This window comes from Ceratotherium simum, unplaced genomic scaffold, assembly GCF_057802395.1.
Source record: "Ceratotherium simum simum isolate JZ-2026a unplaced genomic scaffold, ASM5780239v1 HiC_scaffold_43, whole genome shotgun sequence".
NCBI lineage: Eukaryota > Metazoa > Chordata > Mammalia > Perissodactyla > Rhinocerotidae > Ceratotherium > Ceratotherium simum.
Genome location: NW_028261259.1, coordinates 9134311 through 9147219, shown reverse-complemented (window position 1 = coordinate 9147219; position 12909 = coordinate 9134311). Strand labels below are relative to the sequence as shown.

Here is a 12909-nt window from a genome sequence, read left to right as displayed (position 1 = left end):
CTTCCTTAGCAATAATTAGAGCTCGGCCACACTCTTTTCAATCTACATTGTGTGCTGTTCTGTGAATGTGTCACAATTTGCTTTCCCACCCCCTTGGAGCAGATTCCTGGTGTTTGCAAGCCCTGCTGGACACACACGCTCCCTCTGCAGATTACTGCAGAAACTCAGTTCCACGAATGCTCTTACTTATCATTCTATCTCAAAGGCAGAAGGAACAGCTAGAGGAACTGTCACCCTAGACCTTCAGACACTCCCAGAAGTAGAACCAGAGGAAGATGTGAAAGTGCAGAAGCTTGGAGAGGAAAATAATACATCATCACATTTGCTCCCCAAGCACAGGGCTCAGGGGCCAGAATTTCAGGGAAGTGGATCTGCAAGAATCTAGAGAAGAAAAAACATGAGCCTCCAGGCCTAACCCTCTGAGAAGGAAGAGGTTCTAGAAGGAGAGGGATGTCTGAAGGGTACAGCCCAAATTAGGGACAATAAATTCTGTGAGCTTAGAGGACTGGCTTTTCTGGCAGATAGCATGAGTTTCACAGTATTAGTTTGCTAGGGCTGCTGTAACAAAATATGAGAGTCTACGTGGTTTAAACAACAGACATTTATCGTCTCACCGTGCTGGAGTCTGGAATTCTGAGATAAGGTGTCAGTGGGGTTGGTTTCTCCTGAGGCCTCTCTTCTTGGCTTACAGACGGTCACCTTCTCCCTGTGTCCTCATATGGTCTCCCTTCTGTGCATGTCTGTGTCCTAATCTCCTCTTCTTATGAGGACACCACTCATATTGGATTAGGACCCACCCTAATGACCTCATTTTACCTTAATCACCACTTTAAATGCCTTGTCTCCAAATACAGTCACATTCTAAGGTCCCGGGAGGTTAGGGGGGCAACATACCAATTTGGGGAGGTGCAATTCAGCCATAACATCTGCATTCCAGATCCAACCATGTAATATGTGACCTTAACAATTGACAGTCTCTTTGACCCTCAGTTTTCTCATCTACTAAAAAATATTTGTCTACTTCACATAGTTATCTTGAGGACTAAATGAAACAATGCACAGAAAGCATTTGGCAGAGTAGGATGTACACAGTAAATATGTATCAGCTGCTATCACTATTACTATACACTGCATACAAATATGTACATATATTATTTTTACAGGATATTACAATGAGGCTCCCTCTTAATTTGTCTGCAGCCCGCAAATGTGGGAGAACATAATAAGAGGAAACAAGAGAGCAATAATATTTCATCCAAGCAGAGCTTGCAAAGGAGGTGACTAATAATGAACCTTCTGATTCCTTCGCCGAAGGTTCAGCAACTGTTTCTGTAAAGGGCCAGGTAGTAAATATTTTCAACTTTGCAAGCCATAGAGTCACTGTTGCAACTCCAGTGTTATAATGTGAAAGCAGCCATAGATGTTGTGAATGGATGTGGCTGGGTGCCAATAAAACTTTATCTGTGGACAACAAAATTTGAATTTCATATACTTCTCATGTGTCATGGAATATTATTTTTCTTTTGACTTTCTTTCACCATTTAAAAATGTAAAAACCATTCACAGAAGCACTATTCCCAATAGCCAAAAGGTAAAAAGAGCCTAGATATCTATCAATGGATGAATGAATAATCAAAATGTGACATAGCTATATATTGGAATATTATGCAGCCATGGAAAGGAGTGAAGCAATCCACAAACAAAATAGAGGAAGATTGGCAACAGATGTTAGCTCAGGGTGAATCTTCCTCAGAAAATGAAAAAATATATATATATTTGTTAAATGCCCAATAATCTAAAACATTCTAGTTATTAGAAAATTAGTTAAAAGTCACAGCTGTTACCAACAGGTATCTGATTATCTCCAGACTTCATGCTCCATATGCAGGGAGAATTGTAGTCCTGGATTTAGGAAGAGCCCTCAGGAGAGAGAGGCTTTCTGTTGTTTTGACTGCACTCCCTGCCCAGAGAATGAGATTTCCAATGGGACAGGTGAGTATATGCCTTACAGAGACTTTCTCTACCTCTCTGTTATGTCCATTATTCATCCGAGGAAATATTCTGGATGAGAACTGCAGAGTTGAAATGCTTCCTTAGTCAATTTAGTAATTGACTATTATAACAGGCCACTCTCCTTCTTGAATTAAGTTCATGTATCCTAAATAAAAATCAAATCAGCATTCCAAATCCAGCTATATTTTATAAGAAGGCCATATCATGACTAAGCTTGGGTCATGCCATGTAATTCAGTACTCTAGTCCCTGAAAAGGGAGAAATAATAACCTCGATAACTGCAGAAAAGGACATTTAATTAAATTCAACACCATTCGTGTATTAAAAAATAAACAGCAACAACAAAAACAACTCTTACAAAATCAGGAATAGAAGGGAACTCTGTCAATCTCATAAAGAGTATTTACAGAGTCAAACTTTATGGTGCAGTGTTGAAATCAAGGATAGGAGAAGAACGTTCATTATCATTGCTTCTACGAAACACACACTGGAGGCCCTGCTTAATGCAATATTGGGAGGAAATGATACAAAAGGAATGATTTATTGGAAAGGATGAAATAAAACTGACATTATCTTCAGCCGCTCCTCGGCTCAGCGGTTCGGGTTCGTCTCTCTCCGATTTCGCGGCCACAGTTCGGCTCTTTCCGTCTCTCCCCGCCAGGTCCCGGGCTCCGCCCACAGCCTGGTCCCCACCCCTTGCCCCGCCCGCACCCTTGTCCCCGCCCACAGCCCCGCCTCTTTAACTGGTTTCCACCCACAGCCCCGCCCCTAGACCTGGTCCCTGTCCCTGGTGCTGACTCAGCCCGCGAACCGGTCTCACATTAACTCCAGAAACTAGACACCTCCCCCGAGGCTGGGGTGAGAGGCCCCGCCCCGCCCCCCCGCCGCCTCAACCCGGAGCCCCCAATCGTCCGTTCTCCCCGAACTTCCGTCCTCCCAGAACGCCCGCCGGAGACCGGAAGCGGAAGCGCGGGCGGCGCCGTGGATGGAGCGGGAGGTCTGCGCGGTGTGTCCAGTCTTCTCGGCGCGGACCGCATTCCCGTGGACCTTCGGCCGAAGGGGCGAGGCGCGGTGAGCGGCGGGCGGTCCCGGCTCCGGTCGCGGTCCAGGGAGGGGCCTGGGCCGCGGGCAGCCCCGTCAGGGCCCGGCGTCCCTCCGTCCCCCCGGAGCCCCGTTTCCCCCGGGCTGTTCGCTCAGGGCGCCCGAGGCTGCTGTTCCTCCCGGCTCCGGGCGCCGCCGGCCCCTCCTCAGAGTCCCCGTCACCGTCCTCCGTGTGATTTTGTCCCCAGGGGGCTTATCCGCGTCTGGAGGCGGTGTTTGGGTTGTTACTAATGTGGGCGCTCCTGGCATCTAGAGGGGGAGGCAGGGATGCTGCTCAGCGTCCTCCAGGGCCCAGGACGGCCCGACAGAGAATCATCCGGCCCCAAATGTCAGTGGTGCCGAGGTTGGGAGACCTGCCCCAGGGCCTGAAAATCTCCCCAGCCCTGAATGAAGTGTGGGAATTGTTGACAAGTCAGCGAGTCACTTACAGGGGCCCTAAATGACAAGCTTGTTTAAAGGGTCCAGAGTCACCAAAAAGTCTCTGTCCAGCCAAGTGAGTTGAGCGACACAAGTGCACACAGCACGAAGCTGCTTCCTCCCATCTTGGGGAGCAGGTGACTGGATAGGAATCGGGAAAATCCACTCAGCCAACAGTTACAGTTAAATCAGTAAATTCAAAAAAGAAAAGTGAATGGGGTGGCCTTTCCATCCAACACCCTAGAAAAGGCCTCAAAAGCTTGTTTGCGGTTTTTTTCCCCCCTCAGACACGAAAAGCATCCGTGGAGCTCAAGTTTGAGGTGAAAGCAGGCTCAGAGTCCACCTGTCCTCGCTGATCCATGGATTTCTGTGTGACCAGGTGAGTACCCTGTGGACCTCGTACCAACAGGTTCCGGCAGCCTCCGCTGTGCAGAAGACCTGCTAGTGGGCTTTCCTGGGCTCAGGTTGTCACCACATGGCCACTGAGAGTGAGGGTATCTTGAGAAAAATTATTGATGCTTGATGGATTATATTCAAGGGAAAGATGATAAGCTGTGTGTGGTTCTGTGTGGTAAATATTTCAGTAAGTACAGTTATATGCAAATAAGAACACATAAAACAGGGCCGGCTCCGTGGCTTAGCGGTCAAGTGCGCGCGCTCTGATGCTGGCGGCCCGGGTTCGGATCCTGGGCGCGCCCCAAGGCACCACTTCTCCGTCCAGCGCGAGGCCGAGTCCCACGTACAGCAACTAGAAGGATGTGAACCTATGACATACAACTATCTGCTGGGGCTTTGGGGGGAAGAAAATGAATAAATAAAATCTTTAAAAAAAAAAAAAAAAAGAACACATAAAACAAATGTAAATAACTGCAAATGAGTATTATAGTAGAAAATATAGATTTACTTGCATTGCATAATACTCAAAAATCAGGATTTATATATAATATAAATACAGAAATGTTTTGCATGTGTATGTAGTATTAGAACACATCCCATTAAATATTAGCAGGGATACTCAGCAACATTCCTTAGACCCATTCAACTTGACTTCTAAAGTCCTATAAATCCTCTACAAAAATTTGAAATATAGGAGCATTCAGGGAAAAAGATGATTGGAACTTCTTTGTATTAATAACAAATTTAACATTGAATTTGCCAGTAGCCAGATTTATTTTGAGCATTTTTTTCTTTATGACATTTCAAATCATTTGGAGGAGTACTAAGCAACACTGTAGATTGCAGGGCAGGGCACTAGTCTCTAAAAAGACTGTCCTCACCACCTTGCCTTCTAGAGGGAATTAACTTTGTTTCTTGAAAGTTTTCTGAAATAACAGTCTGGTGATTCACGTTGCAGAGAATCTTGTTAAGTAATTTTGTATTTAGTTGTTGGCCTCTACTAATTGTGTGTGTATGTGTGTGTGCCTTTTTCATTCTAGCTTTCCTGTGATGTTCTTGAGGGGAATGTGTGCTTGGCATGCAATAGATAGTCTTTGAGTTTATAATTTATGGTGACCCACCATCCTTGTTTATTCAGGGCAGAGGGGTTTTCCAGGACACAGGACGTTTAGTGTTCAAACCAGGGCAGTCCAAGACAAACCGGGATGGTTCCTCATCTGATGAGCCAGGCCCTGGGCCACATGCATGGGGACCTGGAGGACCAGAGAGACCTTGTCCCACCTCCGTGGAATTTATATTGTATTTGGGAATTTGGATTTTAGACAGTTAGTGATGAGAGTGATGTGGGAGTTTGGCACAAGGTGACTCAACCTGAGGGGACAGGGAAGCCCTCTTGAGAAGGACTGATATTTAGCTTGAGAGCTAGAGATGGGACTGGATTTAGCTAGTTGGAGGGTTAGACTGGAGTGAGGGTGTGGGAGTGTGTTCAAGAGAGCGTTTCAGATAGAGGGACCCGCATGAGGACACCCCTGAAGCAGAGAGCCTGGTGTGTCCATGACCTGAGAAGAGGGATGGCTGAGCCGAGTCAACACAGGGGGAGGGGTGTGAGCCACACCGGCGAGGGGGGACAGGCAGGACCAGATCAGGGGTGACTTGGGACTCTGTTCTAAGACCAGTGGGAAGACTCTGGAGAGATGCGTGTAGAAGGAGGATGTGATTAGCGTTTGGTCTAAGCACGTGGGTTCAGATGGACTTCATGGTTAAGAATGTAGACTTAAGAGGCGAGATGGGAGGTGCTGAGAATAAGATGAGGAATAAGGTGACTGTTCCCTAGGCCTGGGTGATGGCTGTGGAGCAGGAAAGAAGTAGAAAGAAAAGACCTCGGAGTGTAGAACCGAGAGAACGTTAACGGTGCTTTCTTGCCTGCATGTGTCAGATGGCACAGGGCACTGACTGTTCTCCTCGCTGCTGTCCGTGCAGACCTGCAGGCGCCCCCTCACCCAGGTCTGTGTGTTCACCCCTCTTTGTCACTCACAGGCCCCCCTCCACATCCTAAAGGAAGTCAGGCCTTATTTGTGAGGGGGTTGTCTCACATGGGAGACACCGAGGAGAGCAACTCCAGACATCAGAGCAACCCCTTCAGCCTCTCCCTCAGCCTCTTCCCTTCCCCTCTCTCACTTTCCACACCCAGAAGGACCCCTGCTCAGTATTCCACGTCCCCAGGTTCTCCCTCCCCCAGGCTTGAGAAGGGTGGGGCAGCCACTGGGGTAGACATCATCTGCACCTTCCACTCTGACCCCCGCAGGTCCCAGGCTGGACAGAGAGTGACTCTACTGGGAGCCGCGCCATGAGACCCAGGGCGTCACCCACCTGGGCTCCCTCACCCTGGACGGGGACAGCCTCTACGTCAGTGGTGAGGGGCTGGGCTACAGCCACACTCTCTCTCCCAGTCAGAGTTCTGTGTTGCCTCCGTTGCTCTAAAGTGAGCTATGATCCATCTCTCTATGCTCCTGGTCTGGGATCAGTCTTCTCATCACTGTGTGATCACTGGGTCCAGCCACCTTCCATCTCGTTGCCTCCCCCCCGAACACCACTCCCCACTTCCCCTCTGCTTTTCCCACAAAGGTCCCTACATCCTCCCTCTCCCTTAATCCTTTATGTTCACCCCAACTCTTGCTCAGCTTCTCTCGCCTTCTCTCCACAGATTACACCTATGGAGCTGCAGCCCCGACTACCACCAGTGAGTATTCCTGGCCCTGATGTCCTGGGTCCCGTCCGCATTTGGGGTTGGGGAGCACTTGTTCTCCTTCACCCGCTGTCCTTGGTGAGGGAAGCACCTGGAAGGACCCTAATTCATCCCTTCTCTCCCACCCGGGTTCTGGTGGAGAGTCCTAGCCCAGTGTGAGAAAGCCTTAGACACAGACGTCTTCTCCACCACATTCTGACCCCACATGGTTTTCACTTTAATTCTCCTGAAGCCCCACCCTTGGTCCTCCTTTTCCAGGTATCCCATCTGTCTGTCCAGTTTTCTGCCCGTCCATCTGTCTCTCCTCCGAGTTCAGTCTCTCTTGTTCACATATCTCTCTCTCTTGGGCTCCTCTCCTCCACAGGCTTGCTCATCCCTCTACTCACACAGTCATCCGTCCCCTCACTCTCATTTATGCTTCACCTGTGAATGGTGGTCCTGGGACAGCCACTGCTGGAGCCCGGGTGAGCCTGGGTGCTCCTCCCACTCTGGCCCTCCCTGATGACAGCCCTTGCCACAGCTCCCGAGCCAGACACCACGTCCCTGCATACTTCATCATCACCTGTGCCACCAGAAGCCACCACAGGTATCTGGGGGACCGTTTTCCTTCCCAAGAGAAGCTCTCTGGCCCCACTCCTCCACCAGCCAGTTGTGATCCAGGAGCTGGGAAGCCAGGGTGTGAAATTTTGGTTTTAGGGCAATCATGCTGATCACAAAGATTATACCGAGGATTCAGTCTAAGGCCAGCCCTCAGAGAGCCCCTAATTGTGAAATTAATGCACCATTATAGTACAATGTGGGATGTTTCGGGGAGAGGCGCCTGGCATAATTTGGAGGGGAAGAGCTTGCTAGAGAAAGTTTCACCAGAATGGAGTCTTTAAGAATAAGTAGGAGGGACCCTGGCAACTAGAGGATGAAGGGTTTTCCTGGCAGAGAGGATTCCATGATCAAAGGCTCCGGCCAGAAACAACATGCCCTATGGGGAGAATTGAAATGAATTTGGGTTGCGTGAAGCAAAACGTTTAACCTGCAGTAGATGGATAAAATGAGACTGAAAGGTCAGCAGGAGCCAGATTGAGTAGAGCCTTGGGTGCTAGGTCAAGAAGGTTGAACTAAACACTGAAGGCCATAGGGAGCCATGGGTGGTACTAGAGCAGTGGTGGCCCTAGTGAGGTATTGATTTCAGAAAGATTCTTCTAGTGGTCCATGTAGAACATCCTTTAGACAGAGCATCCAGTGAGCCTGCTGTGGTGTTGGTCCAGGTGAAGGAAGTTAAGACCTGAGCTGGGACAGGGATGGAGAGAGGGAGTGTATGTGAGGACCAGTGCGCAACTGGAATTGGTGTTACTGGGAGGGAGGAGGAGCTGAGCAGATGTGCTGGTTCTGACTTGGGTGACCACACGGGTGGGTGGTGGTGCCACTGGGAGAGAAGACGACAGATGATAATGAGTGCAGGACTCTGGTGTGGTCTCAGGCCAGCTCTCAGTGATGGCCATCGCTCTCCCTCTCGTCTTGCAGCTTTGGGGCACAACCTGAAGACCCTCACAGTCACCTTCCCCATCTCCACCCTCCGGTATTCATCAGACAGGAGCAACGGCTCAGCCACGTTCAACTCCACTGAGAGGGTCCTGCAGAGCCTGGTGAGACCCTGGTCCCAGCAGCTCCTGGTGGGTTAAATCCCACCCAGCCCCTCCCCCACTCCCTGTCCCTCCTGCTCCTCCTCCTCCTCCTTCCTCCCCAGCTGGGTCCTTGTTCAAGAAGAGCAGCCTGGGCCTCTTCTCCTTGAGTTGCAGACTGGTCTCCCTCAGGTGAGACCCTCCCCTGAGCATTTGCCCCTAATGACCACTTTTGTCACCACCCCTCTCTGTCTCCCCCCGTCCTCCCATTTCCTCCTTCCTGTTCTGGCCCCCACCCCAGAGGTTTCAGGACCTCTCTCTAGAGTCCCCACATCCCTCTCTCCCCAGGCCTGAGAAGGATGGGGAAGCCAGCAGTGTGGACGCCGTCTGCACCTACCATCCTGACCCCGTGGACCACCATGCCTCTGTGCTGGGAGCGGAGAGTCTCCACCTGTCTGCTCTTCCTCTCGGTGGCTCCAGGCTCTGCAGCCCAGAGTTTATCCATCCAGAGAGAGCACCAGCTACATTTCCACATCATCAGCTGGAAGCTCAGCAACCCGGAGCCCACATCCTCGGAGTACACCGCCCTGCTGAGGGACACCCAGGACCAGGTGGGGTCTCCCCTCTCGCATCGCTCCTTGCCCTGAGGGCACCGTCATTCCTCCATCTGACTTACATCTGTTAACGTGATTGTTTCAACCCTTCACTTTCCCTGCGTGCCTGGGTTCTCTCAGTGTCCGGAGGTGATGTCCTAGCTGCCTTCCCCATTTCTCACATGAGTAAACTGAAGCTCAGTAATGGGATTATTGTGCCTAAGGTCACAGAGTGAGTTAGGGGCAGAGCCAGGATTTGAAGTCAGGTCTCCCTTGAGCCAAGGTCTGTGATCTTTCACTGGTTCCAGTGGCCCCCTGCATCTCCAGGAGACCTCCATCTCACCCACTCTCCTTCGTGTTTGTTCTAGGTCACCAAGCTCTATAGAGGCGGCCAGCTGTGAGACATATTCCACTCCTGCCTGGTCACCAACTTGATGTAGGTTGAGGAGATTGGAAGCATTGGCTGAGCTGGTGGCTGATGGCTCTGAGCTCCTGTGACACATCCTTGATCTGGAAGTCACTGACATGGTGCCCAGTCTTCCCCACATCCCTGTCAGCTAATCCTACCGTTTCCTTCCATAGGTTTTCGGAGGTTGAGAAAAGCATTAACATTTGGGGCCGCCAACCTCCAGCATCCTCCTCCTCCTCCTCTTCTGGAAACGTTCAACAAATATTAGCGGTCTAACTGTGCTCTCCAATATTGGAGCCACTCACCACATGGGGCAATTTAAATTTTTTATACACCTATTGGGATACGATTCACATATTGTGTGTGTGGGGGGGTGTATTTTTTCGGTTTTTCTATATACAATATCTTCTCATCTGCAAAACAAATAGTTTTACGTCTTTCCTTCCAATCTGGGTTTCTTTTATTCCTTTTTCTTGCCTAATTGCCCTCATTAGAGCCTCTGGTACCTACGAGATGAGGGAAGACATCAATGTCTTGTCCCTGGTCTTAGGGGGAAATTTTCAGTCTTTCAGCATTGAATATGGTGTTAGCCGTGGGTTTTTCATCGATGTTGTTTGTAGGTTGAGAAAGTTTTTTTCTATTCCTAATTTGTTGAGTGTTTTCTTTTTTAGACATGAAGGCCGTTGTATTTTGTGAAATTCTTTTCTGTATATGTGGTCGAGATTGCGTGGTGTTGGCGCTTATTCTATTAATATGGTGTATTACATAATCAAGTTTTCAGATATTAAGCCAACCCTTCAACTAGAGGTGAGAGATTAAGATGTTCTCAAATCTTTCCTTGGCGTGCCACACGCCTGAGCCCTTGTGGCCTTCTAGATGCCCGCAAATACCCTGGAGCTTTTCAAAGCCCCCTGTGGACATCTCATTCCCCCGATTTGTCTTCTAAGTTTTTGGCTCACCTCTTGCCTGCCTCAGCTGGTATCACTCCCTCAGGCAACTACAATATAAAGCAATTAGTCCTGATTGTTTTTAGCAAGTGCCCTGGGGACAGACTTTCCTCCCTGGGCAAGCTCTGAGTCTAGTAACAACAAGCCCTGAACATGGGGCGTTTTCGGGGATCTGCCAGGCAGGTCAGCTAGTTGCAGTTCGGTGGGGATGGGTCTTTTCAGAGCTCCAAACCCATTATGGCTGCTGGGCTGCTGCTTGCCTCAGCTACCATGGTTCTGAGACTGATGGTTTTCAAAGTTATGGAGGATATTGTGAGAGCAGGATGGGAATAGTGCAAGTTATAATGCCACAAAGTTTTCTCCCTTTATCAAGATTCCACCGTGTGTCTTCACTAAACTCTCCTCAGATTCTTAGAAGCCTTTGATTAATTTCTAGACTTCTGAAGAGTTGATTTTGACCATTTTTACCAGTGTTCTCATTGTTTTTATGCGTTTGCAGAAGTCCTTACTCCAAAGTTCCAAAAATGTTCTCCCTGTGGTTATTTATTTATAAATTAATTACTTTAAATTAAATTACATGAGAAATTCAGTTCCTCACTCACACACACTAGCCACATTTTAAGTGCTTGATAACAACATGGGGCTAATAATGAGTGTATTTGGTAGCGCAGACAAATGTTGACATTATTGCAAAAAGTTCTCTTGGACAGGACCCAGAATTAGGGAATCTAGAATCACGGTAGAATTCCAGACACCCTTGTTCATCCCTTGTGTCCTTCCAGGTTGGTCCCCCATGGTAACCACACTGCAGTGGACTCACTGTGTACCCAGCTGCCTTGGCACAGAGACTGGACAGAGTTGCCATCTATGAGGAATTCCTGCGGCTGACCAGAATGGTACCCAGCTGCAGAACTTTACCCTGGACGGAAAGAATGTCCTTGGGGATGGTAAGGCTCCCTGGTCATTGGGGAAGAAAGTAAGGCCTTTCTAGGGACTCTGGAGGCCTGGGGCTGAGAGAACATTGAACTTTCTCAGGCTGGCAGGAGGTGGCATAGTCCCCCAGTCTTTACCCACCATTGAGAGAGAAAAGGACACCAGTGTAGTATGGGAGGCCCTCACCTTCTCCTAGACAGCTCTGTGACCTCAAGCTAGTCACCTCCCCTCTCCGGACTTTTGTTTCCTTGTCTCTGCACTGAGAGCCACTGGGCCAGATGGTCAGTGAGGGCCTCCAGCTGTGTGTGAAGCAGACTTACAGGTTTGGGAGTGGATGTGGTTTCTGATCCACAGGCTATAGTTTGCCAAGTCCCGCTCTAGATGAGCACCAATGCACTAGAACTTTCTGCAGTGGTGGAATGTTCTATATCTGTGCTGTCCAGTGCATAGCCGCATGTGGCTGTTGAGTGCTCGAAAGATGGTATTGTGACTGGTCTTTATTGTTACTGATTTTTAATGTTACTGAGGTTAGAATTTTTATTTTATTTAACTAAAATTAATTTTAATGCAAAGAGACCGCTGTTGCTGCTCCATATCAGACAGCACAGCTTAAAGACGTTGTCTGGGTAGAGGCACAAGTAGGGGGACCTGCACCCCTCCCCCCATGCCCACTCCCTCCTGGAGTTTATGTTGCAGCTGGCAATAACAAGAATAGAGAATTGAAACTTATCAATTATTTGATCTGAACAAACTCATACTTGCAGGCAGAAATCAAACAAGACTTCCTGCAGGAAATTGCATTGTAGGTTAATCCTAGAAAATGAATATTAAGCAAATAGATAAAGGAGAAGGGGATGGTGTGTTTCTAGGCACGGAAGAACAATTTTGAGTGGGAATTTACGAATTTAGAGAGATCCCATAGGCTTGCCAACTGTGATGACCCATTCTCCCCCCAGCTGTCATAAGAAAGTCCAGCTCAAATTCAGTCCTCTGTGCCCAGAGGTATTAATTTGGTTTAATTTATTAAACTTTTGTTCTGTGATAATAGTCTTGGATTTTGTAGCAAAGTGTGCTCACATTTTAGAGATGGAAAGTAAAATGGGGTGAAACATCATGATGTCTACTTGACTTTAATATTTCATTGAAAACATGGGATGAATCAAGGGTGGCAAGTGTTAATAATTTATACATTGATGAAATATTGTTTTAATTGGATGGAATGTACATTGTTAAATCTAGATGATGGATGTTTATGAGACTGTTCCCTTTATTTTTCTGTGTCTAAAAAGTTTTATTAAAAAGAGTGAAACACACTCACATGCATTCTCTGTTTCATTCACTTCCAGAATATTCTCCCAACAGAGATGACACCTTGACTGAGAAGCCTGGTAAACCTGCAGGAAGCCCCAGCCCACGGTAGGGGGCGAGTATCTTGATGCCGTGCCTCATCGAAGAGAACCATGCGCACAGGGTCTTGGATGATGAGGAAAGTTGGCCAACCCTTGTCAAGGACGGTTGAGGCAAGGTGGGGTCAGCAGGAGCCCTGGGGCGATGACAGGAGGTGGCTCACCCCAGCACTCGTCTCCCCAGACCTCCCCTTCTGGGCCCTCATCCTCATCTGCTTGGCGGGACTCCTGGTGCTCATCACAGGCCTGATCTGCTGTGTCCTGGTAAGCCATGACGTGTTGCTTTTCTTCTTACTATTGGGTTGTAAGAGCTCTTTATATATTATAAATAC

The 12909-nt window shown here is 48.5% G+C and overlaps 1 long non-coding RNA gene across 10 annotated transcripts in view; it reads left to right on the top strand.

Moving 5' to 3' along the window:
- The window catches only part of LOC147911566 (uncharacterized), a 33689-nt gene that overhangs the window by 19148 nt on the left and 1632 nt on the right, over nt 1-12909 (top strand). For 2 of the 10 annotated variants that reach the window (XR_015550990.1, XR_015550992.1), the window contains exons 3-10: nt 3819-3910; nt 6233-6340; nt 6632-6667; nt 7194-7259; nt 8192-8340; nt 8638-8900; nt 11021-11185; nt 12518-12891. This is a non-coding gene — a long non-coding RNA (uncharacterized LOC147911566). Of the gene's footprint in view, nt 1-2976; nt 3085-3818; nt 3911-6232; nt 6341-6631; nt 6668-7193; nt 7260-8191; nt 8341-8637; nt 8901-9250; nt 9319-11020; nt 11186-12517; nt 12895-12909 lie in introns of those variants that run through there. The other 8 variants (XR_015550988.1, XR_015550987.1, XR_015550986.1 and 5 more) reach the window with 8 other exon arrangements.